Below are 16,391 nucleotides of genomic sequence, written 5' to 3'. Positions count from 1 at the left end.
TTCAAGCAATTCTCCTGCCTCCCGAGTAGCTGGGATTACAGGGATGTGCCACCACACCAATCTAATTTTGTATTTTTAGTAGAGGCAGGGTTTCTGTCTTCATAGATTTGCGTGTTCTGGACATTTCATATAAATGAAATCTTCTAATATGTGACCTTTTGTGACTGGTTTCTTCCACTTAGCTTAATATTCTCATAGTTCATCCGTGTTGTAGCCCGTGTTAGTACTTCATTCCTTTTGATGACTGAATAATATTCCATTGCATGGTCAAACCATGTTCTATTTCTCCACTCATCAGTAGACAAGCATTTGTGTTGTTTTCACTTTGGTGTTATTATTAATAATGCTGCTATGAGCATTTGTGTACAAGTTTCTGGACGGACATATATTTTCATTTCTTTCATAAACTGGAGTGGAAGTGCTGGGTCATAGAACTCTGTGTTTAAGCTTTTGAAGAAGTGCCAGACTGTGTAAGAAAGAAAGCCTTTCCTCACTCCCTCTCTCCATTTATACGTTCTCTTTATGCCCTTTGCTTCTCTTTCAGAGCAATTCATGTTGATCTGGGTCACCCTCAACTTAAGGCTCATAACTCCCCTAGATCCTCAGGGTCCACATAAATGTGATGAAATATGATGGAAGCCACATATTTACTTTTGCATTTTGTAGTAACCACATTTTAAAAAGTAAAACAAAAGAAGTGAAGGTAATTGGAATAATATCACAGATTTAAACAAATCTATCCGAAATACCAGGTCTACAAGTATAAAATATTTTAACAAAATACTTTGCTTTCTTTTTATATTAATTCTTCACAATCTAATGTGTATTTGACACTTCTCGCACATCTCAGAATAATGGCAGCACCCCATATGGGGGGCCCTCCCATGATGCCAATGATGGGCCCTCCTCCTCCTGGGATGATGCCAGTGGGACCTGCTCCTGGAATGAGGCCACCCATGGGAGGCCACATGCCCATGATGCCTGGGTGCCCAATGATGAGACCTTCTGCCCGTCTCATGATGGTGCCCAGTCAGCCCAGAATGACTCAACCAGACAGATAAGGATAGAGGGGAGGCCTCATTACATCAGTGTTGTTTTGTTGTTATTATTGTTGTGTTTTGTTTGTTTGTAATGTTTTGTTTTGTTTTTGAGACACAGTCTTCCTCTGTCGCCCAGGCTGGAGGGCAGTGGCACGATCTCAGCTCACTGAAACCTCCACCTCCCGCGTTCAAGCGATTCCCCTGCCTCAGCCTCCTGAGTAGCTGGGACTACAGGCGTGCGCACCATGCCAGACTAATTTTTTTTATTTTAGTAGAGACAGGGTTTCACCATGTTGGCCAGGATGGTCTCAATCTCCTGACCTCGTGACACGCTCGCCTCAGCCTCCCAAAGTGCTGGGATTACAGGTGTGAGCCACTGCGCCCGGCCTATATGAGTTTTATATTTACCTGCTCCCTTCACCAGGAGATCATGCTGCTGTGATGCCGGGTTTTCTTAACAGCATAAGAAGACTTGCTCCCTTGCCCTATCAAAGAGAATAGTTTTGGAGGGGAGAAGTGGGACCAAAAAAGATGCAGTTTTCATTTGTATTGGGAAATGTGAAAATAAAATTGTCAACTCTTTTAGTTAAAAACAACAACAACAAAAAAGGAAATGAGATGTGGGGCTGCCATATGCAATGTCGTGCATTACAAGGATCTTCTACTCTGGAGGAAAATATTATCTTTGCTGAAGCCAGACCAAACTAACACAAAGACCTTTTGGTTTTTTAATGTGACTGTGTTTTATTTTAGAATGTGTAATTCACTTTAGAAGGGCAAAGTACCTGTCTGGGGAAAACTATTTAATTTCCTGCATTTATTTAGAATGTTGGCTAATGTTATTCTGAAGGAAAATATCTCTAACAAGTGAGTGCCCCCCACATAGACACAGCTCATGAGCTCACGGGGCAAAGGAATTGAACAGCAACCTCCTAATAGCTAGCCTTCTTTGTGGTATGGAAATAATTATCAGCATGTAAAAGACTATATATATATTCAACAATTCTGACCCCCTGCAAAATTCAAATCTACAATTGATTTGCTTCCTGGGCTCCTGAAAACAACTTTGTCAAAATTGTTCCGAAATAAAATCAGCCAATCTTTGCCCCTTGGGGACACAGGACAAAGCAAATCAGCCATGACCAATGTGGAGTCGGCCGTGCACAATTACATGCAGACCTGCAGGACATCGAGTCCCTGCTATGGTCCCTCCCCAGTCAGGCATCCATTGCCTGGGCTGCAGCCAGAAGCATTCAGGCACAAGTGCATTCAACGAATACTTACTTAATTGCATTGGTGGTTAGAGGGTTGTGGTTGATTAAGGTACATTAATGGATCCAGGTCCTCCTTGAATCCAAGACTCTGTCATTTGTCTCTGCATTTCCTCCCACTGAAGAATCGGAGTATATTTCTCCAGCCCCTAATGTTGGGTTTAGTCATATGTCTAGCTTGGCCACTGGAATATTAATCTGCATGACCATAAGCTTGGAAAGTGTGCATTCATTTGTGCTCACTCACTCCTGCTATCACCATGAGAACAAGCCCAGGCCAGCCTGCTGCTTCCAGCAGAAGATAAGAGACTATAAGAGCAAAGTTAGACCTTCCCAGACATGCTCATGCTAGATTAACCAATCCTCAGCTGACACACAGATCCATGAAAATAAATGACTGTTGTATTAAGCCACTGAGATTTGGAGTGACTTGTTATGCAGCATTTTGTGACAATAACTAACTGATACAAGGGTCACCATCTTTTATCTCTGTAGATTTTGACCAATTTTTAATAGCTAGATGGAGATCTTCTAGTTGTCTTTATTTATAATGACTAAGACTGTAGAGCAAATTTGACTTGACACTACCAGTTACCTACCCATGAATTCAGAAATACTTTCTTCTCCAACCCACCCCAACCATTATTTTTTTTTTGAAATGGGGTCTTACTCTTTGCCTAGGCTAGAGTACAAGTGGCACAGTCAGAGCTCACTGTAACCTCAAAATCCTGGGCTCACCTGATCTTCCCCTTCAACCTCCTACATAGCTAAGACTACAGACATGTGCCACCATGCCTGGCTAATTTTTTTATTCTTTGCAGAGACAGGGTCTCACTATATTGCCCAAGTTGGTTTCAAACACCTGGACTTAAGGAGTCCTCCTGCCTCACCCTCCCAAAGTGCTAGGATTATAGGCATGAGCCACCACACCCAGCCTCTTCTTCTTTTTAAATAGAAACCCTATTTTATTCTGACAGTGGGTTGCTTTCTTTTTTTTTTCTTTTTAGAAAAAATTGGCCCAGCCCCAGGGAATAATTTGTGACTGGTCTAAACAGGGTTGGCAAACTATAGACCAAGGGCCAAATCCGGCCCTCTGACTGTTTGTATAAATTAAGTTTTACTGGAATAAAACCAGGTCCATTCATTTATGCATTGTCTACATATGCTTTTAGACTACGATGGCACCGCTGCGTCACTGCAACAGAGGTTTTCTAGACCAAAAGCCTAAAATATTACCGTTTGCCTGTTTATGGAAAAAGTTTGCCATTGCCTAGTCTAAGGTTTAGATTCTGAGCTTATCATTTTAGCCTACACCCCCTTACCAGTGACTGCCTCAAAACAAGTCTGTGATTCCATTCTGACTGTTCTACTGAGGGAATTCCCCCTTCTTATGCAGAGCTGATGAGGGTAAGTTGTATTAATAGGACATATGCTCAGGTTTTCTGAAAAATACTTTTATCTAGAAATGCATAGGAATATGCTGGTGCCTGAATGTCCCATCTGGGGGCCTGGAGATTGACTCACACTGCCTCCAGAGCTAATGCTCACACTTACTACTGAGAGGCCTGAGGAAACGCCTGCCTAACCACCACCAGAACCTGCACACATCACCTGGAGAACTAGAGATCAGACTGCCACACACACCACCCAGGAGCCCAGTGGCCCACCTGCCCACCTGGCCCAGTGCTGCCACTGCCAGAAACCAAAGAAGCCATCTGGAGGCCCAGGGATTGGCCCATGCAGACAGGCTATCATCAGTGCCCACATACACTGCCCACGGTCCCTAGTATTGACACACCTGGTCCACCACCACTACCATTGATGCTGAAGGACAAGACTTCCTGGCATCCCCATCCTCAGCAAAGCCTCATCACAGCCTACAATAACAACTGCAGATGGCTGGGTGCAGTGGCTCACACCTGTAATCCCAGCACTTTGTGAGGCCGAGGCAGGTAGATCACGAGGTCAGAAGTTCGAGACCAGCCTGGCCAACATGGTGAAACCCCGTCTCTACTAAAAATACAAAAACTAGCTGGGCATGGTGGCACATGCCTGTAGTCACAGCTACTCAGGAGGCTGAGGCAGGAGAATCACTTGAACCTGGGAGGCAGAGGTTGCGGTGAGCTGAGATTGCATCACTGCACTCCAGCCTGGTGACAGAGCTAGACTCCATCTCAACCACAAACACACAAACAAAAAAACTGCAGTCTAAGCCACTGAATAACTCACAGACACCACTCATGCCAATTACAGCTGAAGAAATCATATGCAGACTATACCACTGTACCCACCCAGAATCAAAGCCAAAGTGTGATATCCAATGAACACTGTAGATACAGCTATAAGAAAAGGTCTTTCCCATATCAAAGTCAATCCATAAAATTGGAAGAAGTGACTGCTATGTCAGAGGCACAGATAGTCACATAAGGACTCAAGAAATATGAAAAAGGAAACATAACATCTCCAAAGAAGCACAATAATTCTCCAGCAAGAGATTCCAATGAAAAGAAAATCTATGAAATGCCTGAAAAAAATTCAGAATAATGATATTAAAGAAACCCAGGGAGAATAAGAGAACACAAATAATGAATACAAAAAAATCAGGAAAACAATTCATGATCTGAATGAGAAATTCAACAGGGACAGACAGCATAACAAAGAACCAAACATAAATCCTGGAAGAGACAAAATCATTGAAAGAAATACAAAAGATAATTGACAGCTTTAACAATAGACTAGTTCAAGCAAAACAAAGAATTTCTGAACCTGAAGACTAGTCTTTTAAAATAATCCAGTCAGACAAAAAGAAAGAAAAAAGAATGAAGCAAGGCTACATGACATGTGGGACACATATGTGAACAAAAGTGAAATTCTGGGAGTTCTGGATGGAGATGAGATGGGTAAAGGCATAGAAAACCTATTTAATAAAATAATAACTGAAAACTTCCTGAAAGCTTCCAAATACAGGAAGCTCAAAGATTACCAAATAAATACAACTCAAAAAGGTCTTCTCCATGGCACATTATGGTCAAATTGTCAAAAGACAAAGAGAAAATGCTAAAAACAGCAAGAGAAAAGCACCAAGTCACTTATAAGAGAATCTCCATCAGGCTAACAGGGGATTTCTCAGCAGGAACCTTACAGGCTAGGAGAAAAGGGGATGTATACTACAAGTAAAAATAAATAAATAAATAAATAAATAAATAAATAAATAAATAAATGTAAGCCAAAATTGCTATACCCAGCAAAGCTATCCTTCACAAATGAAGAAGACTGGCACAGTGGCTCACATCTGCAATTCTAGAGACTCAGAAGGCTGAGGCAGGAGGATCATCTGAGCCAGGAGTTCAAGGCTGCAGTGAGCTATAATCATGCCACTGTACTCCAGCCTGGGTGACAGAGTGAGATTCCATTGCTTTAAAAAAAAAAAAAAAGAGAAAAAAATATTTCCTAGATAAGCAAAACACTGTTTGTGTCTTGTTTATTGTGGTCCTACAAGAAATGCTTAAGGGATTCCTACACTGGGAAGAAAAGAACAATATCTACCATCATGAAAATACATGAAAGTATAAAACTCATGGTAGGGCAGACACACAAAGGAGAAAGGATTCAAACGTCACCACTAAAGAAAACCACCAAACGGCAACAATAAATAATGAGAGAAAAAAGGAACAAAGGTGTATTAGTCTGTTTTCACACTGCTGATAAAGACATACCTGACTGAGACTGGGAAATTTATGAAAGAAAGAGGTTTAATGGAGTTACATTTCCATATAGCTGAGGAAGCCTCACAATCATGTTGGAAGGCAAGAAAAAGCAAGTCATGTCTCTCATGGATGGCAGCAGGCAAAGAGAGAGCTTCTGCAGGAAAACTATCCTTTTTAAAACCATCAGACCTTGTGAGACGTATTCACTATCATGAGAACAGCACGGGAAAGACCTGCCCCCATGACTCAATTACTTCCCATCAGGTCCCTCCCACAACATGTGGGAATTCCAGATGAGATTTGGGTGGGGACACAACCAAACCATATTATTCTGCCCCTGGCCCTTCCCAAATCTCATTTCAAAACTAATTATGCCTTCCCAACAGTCCCCCAAACTCTTAACTAAGTTCAGCATTAACTCAAAAGTCCACAGTCCAAAGTCTCATGTGAGACAAGGCAAATCCCTTCTGCCTATGAGCATGTAAAATCAAAAACAAGTTAGTTACTTCCTAGATATGATGGGGGTATAGGCATTGGGTAAACACAGTCATTCCAATTGGGAGAAAATTGCCAAAACAAAGGGGCTACAGGCGCCATGCAAGCCCAAAATCCAGTGAGGCAGTCAAATCTCAAAGCTCCAAAATGATCTCCTTTGACTCCATGTCTCACATGCAGGTCATGCTGACGTAAGAGGTGGGCTCCCATGGCCTTGGGAGAAAAAAGGCCACAGCTCCACTCCTGAGGCTTTGTGGGTATAAACCCCCTCCTGGCTCCTTTCATGGGTTGGCATTGTCTGCAGCTTTTCCAGGCACACAGTGCAAGCTGTCAGTGAATCCACCATTCTGGGGTCTGGAGGATGGTGGCCCTCTTCTCACAGCTCCACTAGGTGGTGCCACAGTAGAGACTCTATGTGGGGGCTCCGACCCCACGTTTCCATTCTGCACTGCCCTAGTACAGGTTCTCCATGAGTGCCTTGCCCCTGCAGCAAACTTCTGCCTGGACATCTAGGCATTTCCATACACCTTCTGAAGTCTAGGCAGCAGTTCCCAAACCTCGATTTTTGACTTCTGTGCACCCACAGGCTCAACACTATGTGGAAGCTGCTAAGGCTTGGGGCTTGCACCCTCTGACGCTACAGCCCACATTGTACCTTGGCTCCTTTTAGCTGCAGCTGGAGTGGCTAGGACTCAGGCACCCGAGGCTGCTCACAGCAGGGGGGACCTGGGCCCAGCCCACAAAACCATCTTTTCTTCCCAGGCCTCTGGGCCTTTGATGGGAGGGGCTGCCATGAAGACCTGTGACATGCCCTGGAGACATTTTCCCCATTGTCTTGGGGATTCACATTTGACTCCTTGTTACTTAAACAAACTTCTGCAGCCAGATCAAATTTTTCTTGAGAAAATGAGATTTTCTTTTCTATTGCATTGTCAGGCGCAAATCTTCCAAACTTTTATGCTCTGCTTCCCTTATAAAACTGAGTGCCTTTGACAGTACCCTAGTCATCTCTTGAATGCTTTGCTCCTTAGAAATTTCTTCTACCAGATACCCTAAATCATCTCTCTCAAGTTCAAAATTCCACAAATCTCTACAGCAGGGGCAAAATGCCACCTGTCTCTTTGCTAAAACATAACAGGAGTCACATTTGTGCCAGTTCCCAGCAAGTTCCTCATTTCCATCTGAGACAACCTCAGCCTAGACTTTATTGTCTATATAACCATCAGCATTTTGGGCAAGTCTCTAGGAAATCTCTTCCAAATTTTCCCACATTTTCCTGTCTCCTTCTGAGCCCTCCAACCTCTGCCTGTTTCCCAGTTCCAAAGTCACTTCCACATATTCAGGTATCTTTTAGCAACAACACCCCACTTCTGGTATCAATTTACTGTATTAGTCCATTTTCACACAGCTGATAAAGACACATACAAGACTGGGAAATTTACAAAAGAAAGAGGTTTAATGGACTTACACTTCTACATTGCTGGGGAGGCTTCTAAATCATTGCGGAAGTCAAGGAGAGATAAGTCACATCTTACAGCGATGGCAGCAGGCAAAGAGAGGAGCTTGAGCAGGGAAACTCCTCCGTTTAAAACCATCAGATCTCATGAGACTTACTCACTATCAAAAGAATAGCATGGAAAATACCTGCCCCCATGATTCAACTACTTCCCACTGGGTCCCTCCCACAACACATGGGAATTCAAGATGAGATCTGAGTGGGGACACAGCCAAACCAAATCAAAAGGATATACAAAATAACCAGAAAACAATGAACAAAATGACAGGAATAAGTCCTCACCTATCAATAATAACTTTGAATATGGGTTAAATTACCTACCTAAAAGATAGAGAGAGGCTTAATGGATAAAAAATGACCCAACAAGTCTACAAGAAACTCACTTCATTTGTAAAGACACACACAGACTGAAAGTGAAGTGATTGAAAAAGATATGCCACACAAACAGAAATCAAAAGTAATCAGGAGTAGCTAAACTTGCATCAGATAAAACAGACTTTAAGTCAAAAATAGTAAAAAGGACAAAGAAGGTCATTATAACAATTCTAAATATGCATGCAACCAACACAAGTGCATGCAGACACACATAGCAAATATTATTAAATCTACAGGGAGAGATAGAGTCCAATACAATGATAGTTGAGAACTTCAATATCCTACTGTCAGCATTGGACAGTTCATCTAGACATAAAATCAACAAAGAAACGTTAGATTTAAGCTGCACTTTAGACCAAATGGACCTAACAGATATTTTCAGAATATTTCATCCAGCAGCAGAATACACAATCATCTCATCAACACATGGAACATTCTCCAGGATAGACCATATGTTAGGACACAAAACAAGGCTCAAAAAATTTTAAAAATTATAATCATATCAAGTATCTTCTCAGACCACAACGGAATAAAACTTGAAATCAATAACAAGAAGAAATTTGGAAACTGTACAAATACACGGACATTAAATGTGCTATTGAATGATCATTGGGTCAATGAAGAAATTAAGATGGAAATCAAAAAAAATTTTTTAAACAGAAAATGGAAACACATCATGCAAAACCTATGGGATACAGCAAAAGCAGTACTAGGAGGAAAGTTTATAGCAATAAATGCCTACACCAAAAAAGTAGAAAGATCTCAAATAAACAACCTAATAATGCACCTCAAGGAACTCAAAAAGCAAGAAAAAACCAAACACACAATTAGTAGAAAGAAAAAAAAATAACAGCAGAACCAAATGCAACAGAGACAAAAAAGAAATGCAAAGAATCAACAAGATAAAAGTTGGTTTTTTGAAAAGTTAAACAAAATTGATAAACCACTAGTAAGGCTAACCAAAAAAAAAAAAAAAAAAAAGAAAGTAGACCCAAATAAATACAATCAGAAATGAAAAAGGAGACATTACAACCTTTACCAAAGAAATAAAAAGGATCATTAGAGGCTACTATGAACAACCATATGCTAACAAATTGGAAAACTTAGAGGAAAGGGATAAATTCCCAGACATACACAGCCTACCAAGATTGAACTAGGAAGAAACAGAAAACCTGATCTGACTCAAAATTAATAGCAGGTTTGAATCAGTAACAAAAAGTCTCCCCAAAGAGGAAAGCCCCAGACTAGGTTTTTATGCTGATTTCTACACAGTTTATAAAGAAAAACAAACACCAATTCTTCTCAAACTATTCCCAATAATTGAAGAGGAGGGAATTCTTCCTAACTCATTGTATAAGGCCAACATTACCCTGATATCCAATCAAGACAAGGACACAACAAAAAGAGAAAACTATTGGGCAATATTCCTAATGAACACAGATGGAAAAATTCTCAGCATAATACTACCAAGCCAAATCTAATGATGAATGAAAAAGATAATGTACCATGATCAAGTGGGATTTATCCCAGGAATGCAAAGATGGCTCAACATACACAAAATCAATACATGTGATACATCACATCAACAAGATGAAAGGCAAAAACTATCTGATCATCTAAGCAGATGCAGAAAAATCACTCAGTAAAACTTACCATTCCTTCATGATGAAAACTCTCAACAAATTATGCATAGAAGGAACACTTCAACCTAAGAAAAGGTATATATGACAAACCTACAGCTAACATCATACTCACTGGGAAAAATTGAAAAGCTTTTCATCTAAGAACTGGAACAAGACAAGGATGCCCACTTTCACCACTCTTATTCAACACAGTATGGGACATCGAAGCCAGAGTGATCAGACAAGATAAAGAAATAAAAGGCATCCAAACTAGACAAGAGGAAGTCAAATTGTCTCACTTTGCAGATGACATAATCTTACACTTGTAAACAGAAAAACCTGAAGACTCCACCAAAATACTCTTAAAGTGGATAAATTAGGCTGGGCATGGTAGCTCATGCCTGTTATCCCAGCACTTTGGGAGGCCAAGATGGGCGGATCACCTGAGGTTGGGAGTTTGAGACCAGCCTGGCCAACATGATGAAATCCTATCTCTATTAAAAATACAATTAGCCAGGCATAGGTGGTAGGTGCCTGTAATCGCAGCTACTTGGGAGGTTGAAGCAGGAGAATCACTTGAAACTGAGAGGCGGAGGTTGCAGTGAGCCAAGATTGCACCACTGCACTCCAGCCTGGGCAACAGAGCGAGACTCTATCTCAAAAAATAAAAGATAAAAATTTTTTTAAAAAACAGATGTATAATTCAGTAAAGCTTCAGGACACAAAATCAACATACAAAAATCAGTAATGTTTCTATATACCAGTAACAAACTAGCTAAAAAAGAAACCAAGGAAGAAATTCATTTACAACAGCTACAAAAATAAAATACCTAGGAATAAACTTAAGATGGGGGGAAAAAATAACCTCTACAATGAAAACCACAGAACACTGATAAAATAAATTGAGAAGACACAAACAAATGGAAAGGCATATCTTGCTCGTGGTTTGGAATAACTAATACTGTTAAAATGACCATACTACCCGAAGCAATCTAGAGATTCAGTATAATCCCTATGAATTACATTCTTCACAGAAACAGGAAAAAAATAAAACCCTGAAATTCATATGGAACCACAGAAGACCCCAAATAGCCAAAGCAATACTGAGCAAAAAGAACAAAGCTAGAAGCCTCACACCACCTGATTTAAAAATATACTGCAAAGCAGCTGGGCGTGGTGGCTCATGCCTGTAATCCCAGCACTTGGGGAGGCCAAGGTGGCTGGATCACGAGGTCAGGAGATCGAGACCATCCTGGCTAACATGGTGAAACCCCGTCTCTACTAAAAAAAAAAAAAACAAAAAATTAGCCGGGCGTGGTGGTGGGCACCTGTAGTCCCAGCTACTCGGGAGGCTGAGGCAGGAGAACGGCATGAACCTGGGAGGCGGAGCTTGCAATGAGCCGAGATTTCACTACTGCACTCCAGCCTGAGTGACAAGGCGAGACTCCGTCTCAAAAAAAAAAAAAAAAAAAAAAAAAAAAAAATATATATATATATATATATATATATATATATATATACACACATACATACATATATACTTACTGCAAAGCTATAGTAACCAAAACAGCATATATTGGTATTAAAACAGACATGAAAACAAAGGAAACAGACTAAAGAACCCAGAAATAAATCCACATATTTACAGCTAACTGATTTTCAAGAAAGCTGTCAAGAACATACATTGAATAAAGGACACCCTCTTCATTAAATGGTGCCAGGAAAACTAGATATCCAAACACAGAAGAATAAAACTAGACCCTTATCTCTCATCACTTACAAAAATAAACTCAAAATAGATTAAAAACTTAAATGTAACAGCCACAAGTATAAAACTACTAGAAGTAAACACAGGAGAAACGTTGGAGAACAAACATTGTATGGCTAACACTTAAAAAGTACAAGCAACAAAAACAGATGAATGGGATTATATTAAACTAAGTACCTTCTGCATGTCAAATAAAACAATCAACAGAGTGAAGAGACAACACCCCTCCCTTACACCATACACAAAAATTAACTCAAAATGGCCTACAGACTTAAATGTAAAACCCATAACTATAAAAACGCTGGAAGACAACCTAGGCAATACCACCCAGTACATAGTGATGGGCAAAGAGTTCATGGTGAAGATGCCAAACGCAATTTCCACAAAAGCAAAAATTGACAAATAGGATCTAATTAAATGGAAGAGCTTCTGCATAGCAAAAGAAACAATCAAAAAATAGACATTTCTCAAAAGAGGATATACAAATCACCAAGTTGATGAAAAAATATTCAACATCACTAATCATCACGGAAATGCAAATCAAAACCTCAATGAGATATCATCTCACACTTTTTAGAATGGCTATTATTAAAAAGACAAAGCACAACAAATGCTGGCAAGCATGTGAAGAAAAGAAAATTATTGTATATTGTTGGTGGAAATGTAAATTGGTACAGCCATTATGAAAAAAAGTACAGAGATTTCTCAAAAAACTAAGAACAGATCTACCATATGATCCAGCAATCCCACTCCTGGCTACACATCCAAAAACAAGGATATCAGTGTATCAACGGGATACCTGTACCCCCATATTTACTGCAGCACTATTTACAATAGCCAAGATATGCAATCAATCTAAGTGTCAATCAATGGATAAATGGATAAAGAAAATGGGAATATACGCACAATAGAATAGTATTCAGCCATAAAGAAGAATGAAATCCTGTCATTTTCACCTAAATGGATGGAATTAAAGGTCATAATGTTAGGTGAACTAGGCCATGCACAGAAAGAAAACTATTGCATGTTCTCACTTATATGAGCAGTTTATGCTCCTGGAAATCAAAGCGGGGGCCATGTTTCAGGTCAGTAGGGTCAGGGATAGAGGCCGCAGTTATGGACTTGTGTGCCCTGGAGCTATATAAAATTGATATCATGGAGATAAAGAGTAGAATGATAGTTACCAGAGGCTGGGAATAGGAGGGGTTTGAAAAGAGATTGATTAATGGGTATAAAAATATATAATAGAAGGAATAAGATCTAGTGTTCATTATCACAGAAAGTGACTGTAACAATTTGTTGTATATATATATTTTTAATTTCAATAGTTTTTAGGGAACAGGTGGTATTTGGTTACATGGATAAGTTCCTTAGTGGTGATCTCTGAAATTTTGGCATACCCATCACCAAAGCAGTTTACCCAATGTATAGTGTTTTATCTCTCAACCCCTCCCACCTTCCCCCTGAGCCCCCAAAGTCCACTGTTTCATTCTTGTGCGTTTGCATCATCATAGCTTAGCTCCCACTTACGAGTGAGAACATGCAATGTTTGGTTTTCCATTCCTGAGTTACTTCATTTAGAATAATGTTCTCCAACTCCATCCAGGTTGCTATGAATGCCAATATTTCATTCTTTTTTAAGGCTAAGTAGTATTCTATGGTGTATATATACATATATAACACACTTTCTTTATCCACTAATTCATTGGTGGGCATTTGGGCTGGTTCTATAGTTTTGCAACTGTGAATTTTGCTGCTGTAAACATGTGTGCAAAAGTATCTTTTTTCATATAATGACTTCTTTTCCTCTGGGTAAATACCTAGCAGTGGGATTGCTGGATCAAATGATAGATCTACTTTTAGTTCTTTAAGGAATCTCCATACTGCTTTCCATAGTGGTGGTGTTAGCTTACATTCCCATCATCAGTGTAAAAGCGTTCTCTTTCACCACATCTGTGCCAACATCAATTTTTGCTTTTTTTGTTTTTGTTTTTGTTTTTTTTTGAGATGGAGTCTCGCTCTGTCGCCCAGGCTGGAGTACAGTGCTGCAATATCAGCTCACTGTAACCTCTGCCTCCCAGATTCAAGCAATTCTCCTGCCTCAGCCTCCTGAGTAGCTGGGATTACAGGCAACCGCCACCATGCCTGGCTAATTTTTGTATTTTCAGTAGAGACTGGGTTTCACCATGGTGGTCAGGCTGGTCTCAAACTCCTGACCTCCTGATCCACCCACCTCAGCCTCCCAAAGTTCTGGGATTACAGGCGTGAGCCACCGCGCCTGGCCCTATTTTTGTTTATTTTACACGTGGTATTGCATTGTGGTTTTGATTTGCATTTCCCTGGCAATTAGTGATTTTGAGCATTTTTTCATGTTTGTTGGCCATTTGCATATCTTCTTTTGAGGATTGTCTATTCATTTCCTTGGCACACTTTTTGATGGGATTATTTTTTTTCTTGCCGATTAGAGTTCCCTGTAAATTCTGGACATTAGTTCTTTGTCAGATGCAGTTTGTGAAAATTTTCTCCTACTCTGTGGGTGATCTGTTTGCTCTGCTGATTATTTCCTATGCTGTGCAGGAGGCTTTTAGTTTAATTAAGTCCCATCTATTTATCTTTGTTTCTCTTGTATTTGCTTTTGGGTTCTTGGTCATGAACTATTTGCCTAAGCCAATGTGTAGAAACGTTTTCCAATGTTATCTTCTAGGATTTTTATGTTTTCAGATCTTAGATTTAAGTCTTTGATCCATCTTGTGTTGATTTTTGTATAATGTGAGAGATGAGGATGCAGTTTTATTCTTTTACATGTGGCTTGCCAATTATCCCAGCACTATTTGTTGTATAGGGTGTACTTTCCCTACTTTGTTTTTGTTTACTTTGTCGAAGATCAGTTGGCTGTTATGTATTTGGTTTTATTTCTAGGTTCTCTACTCTGTCCCATTGGTCATGTGCCTATTTTTATACCAGCACTATGCTGTTTTGGTGACTATAGCCTTGTAATACAGTTTGAAGTTGGGTAATGTGATGCCTCTAGATTGGTTCTTTTTGCTTAGCTTTGCTTTGATTATGCAGACTCTTTTTTAGTTCCAAATGAATTTTGGCATTTTTTTTCTAGTTCTATAAAGAATAATGATGGTATATTGATAGGAATTGCATTGAATTTGTAGACTGCTTTTGGCAATATGGTCATTTTCACAATATTGAGTCTACCCATTCATGAGCATGGAATGTGTTTCCATTTGTTTGTGTCACCTATGATTTCTCTCAACAGTGTTTTGTAGTTTTCCTTGTAGGGGTCTTTCACCTCCTTGGTTAGTTATATTGTAAGTATTTTATTTTACAGCTATCATAAAAGGGTTTGATTTGATTTTCAGCCTATAGATGTTGGCGTATAGCACTGCTACTGATTTGTGTACAAAGATTTTGTATCCTGATAAATGGATTTATTGTATATTTCTAAATAGCAATAAGATGTGAAATATTCGCAACACAAAGAAATGATCAATGTTTGAGGAGATTAATATCCTAAAGACCCTGATATGATCATTACACATTGCATGCATGTACCAGAATCTCACATGGACCCCATAAATGTGTACAATTATTCTCTATCAAAAACATTTTTTTAAGAAACATGCAGGAATACACTGTACCTCTTCCTTGCTGTCTCTGGATATTGTCACATGAGGACTTGACATGCGGATTGTGGCAGCCTCTGTGACCAAGAGCAGAAGACAATAGCAGCATAGAAACCTCAAAAGAAACACCTAACATCTCAAGCTACTAATTTAGCCAACCTTGGCATCAGCTATCTCTGGTCTTAGTACATGAGGTGACAAAACCCCACTGTTCAAGTTGGGTGGCCATCAATTGCTGCAGAATAGAAGTTAATGAGGCTTCCTCTTCCTGGATCCCCTACTAGACCCTGACCTATCCATTCAGTCACAGGCAGAAAGGGAAGCAGAGGGTAAGGAGACCTGGCTGGCTGTGCCAGACGCAGATCCTACCTGTCCTGCTTAGAACACTCAAAGCTCAATTGGTTAAACAAAAAAAGGAAAAAGACAGTAAGGAGTATAACACTCCCCAGATGCAACTTAATATAACACTCTATACTTTAAATTTTCTAAACATATATAGAAATCAGACCACTACTTCTGCAGAACATTTTACTGGTGAAAAGAACAGCCCACATGAGGGAAAACTGATTTGGTGGAAAGACAACAAAAACAAAACGTGGGAAATAGGTAAGGTGATACCATGGGGGAGAGGTTTTGCTCGTGTTTCACCAGGAGAAAATCAGCTTCCTGTTTGGATACCCACTAGACATTTGAAGTTCTACAATGAACCCATCAGAGATGCAAATGAAAGTGCCTCCGCAGAGGCAGAAAACCCGCAATCGAGCATCATCGACTCGCAGGGCGAACAAAATGGTGATATCAGAACAGATGAAGTTGCCATCCACCAAGAAAACAGCACATGTGGAGAGCCAGGGAGAGGAAGGGAAAGAAAAAGAGACAGAGATCAGAGACAGACACAGAAAGTGAGATTGGGGAGAGAGATAGTGTAAAAGAGAGAGAGAGAGACCATAAGAGAAGGGAGA

The 16,391-nt window shown here is 40.0% G+C and overlaps 1 long non-coding RNA gene and 1 pseudogene across 2 annotated transcripts in view; one reads left to right on the top strand and one right to left on the bottom strand.

Annotated features, from left to right (window-relative positions):
- The window catches only part of LOC129135846 (spidroin-2-like), a 111,402-nt pseudogene that overhangs the window by 52,609 nt on the left and 42,402 nt on the right, over positions 1 to 16,391 (bottom strand).
- The window catches only part of LOC134810809 (uncharacterized), a 102,505-nt gene that overhangs the window by 84,934 nt on the left and 1,180 nt on the right, over positions 1 to 16,391 (top strand). The window lies entirely within an intron of this gene.

This window comes from Pan troglodytes, chromosome 7 (assembly GCF_028858775.2).
Source record: "Pan troglodytes isolate AG18354 chromosome 7, NHGRI_mPanTro3-v2.0_pri, whole genome shotgun sequence".
NCBI lineage: Eukaryota > Metazoa > Chordata > Mammalia > Primates > Hominidae > Pan > Pan troglodytes.
The sequence above is the reverse complement of the archived record's forward strand: the minus strand, read 5'-3'. Positions and strand labels throughout refer to the sequence as shown.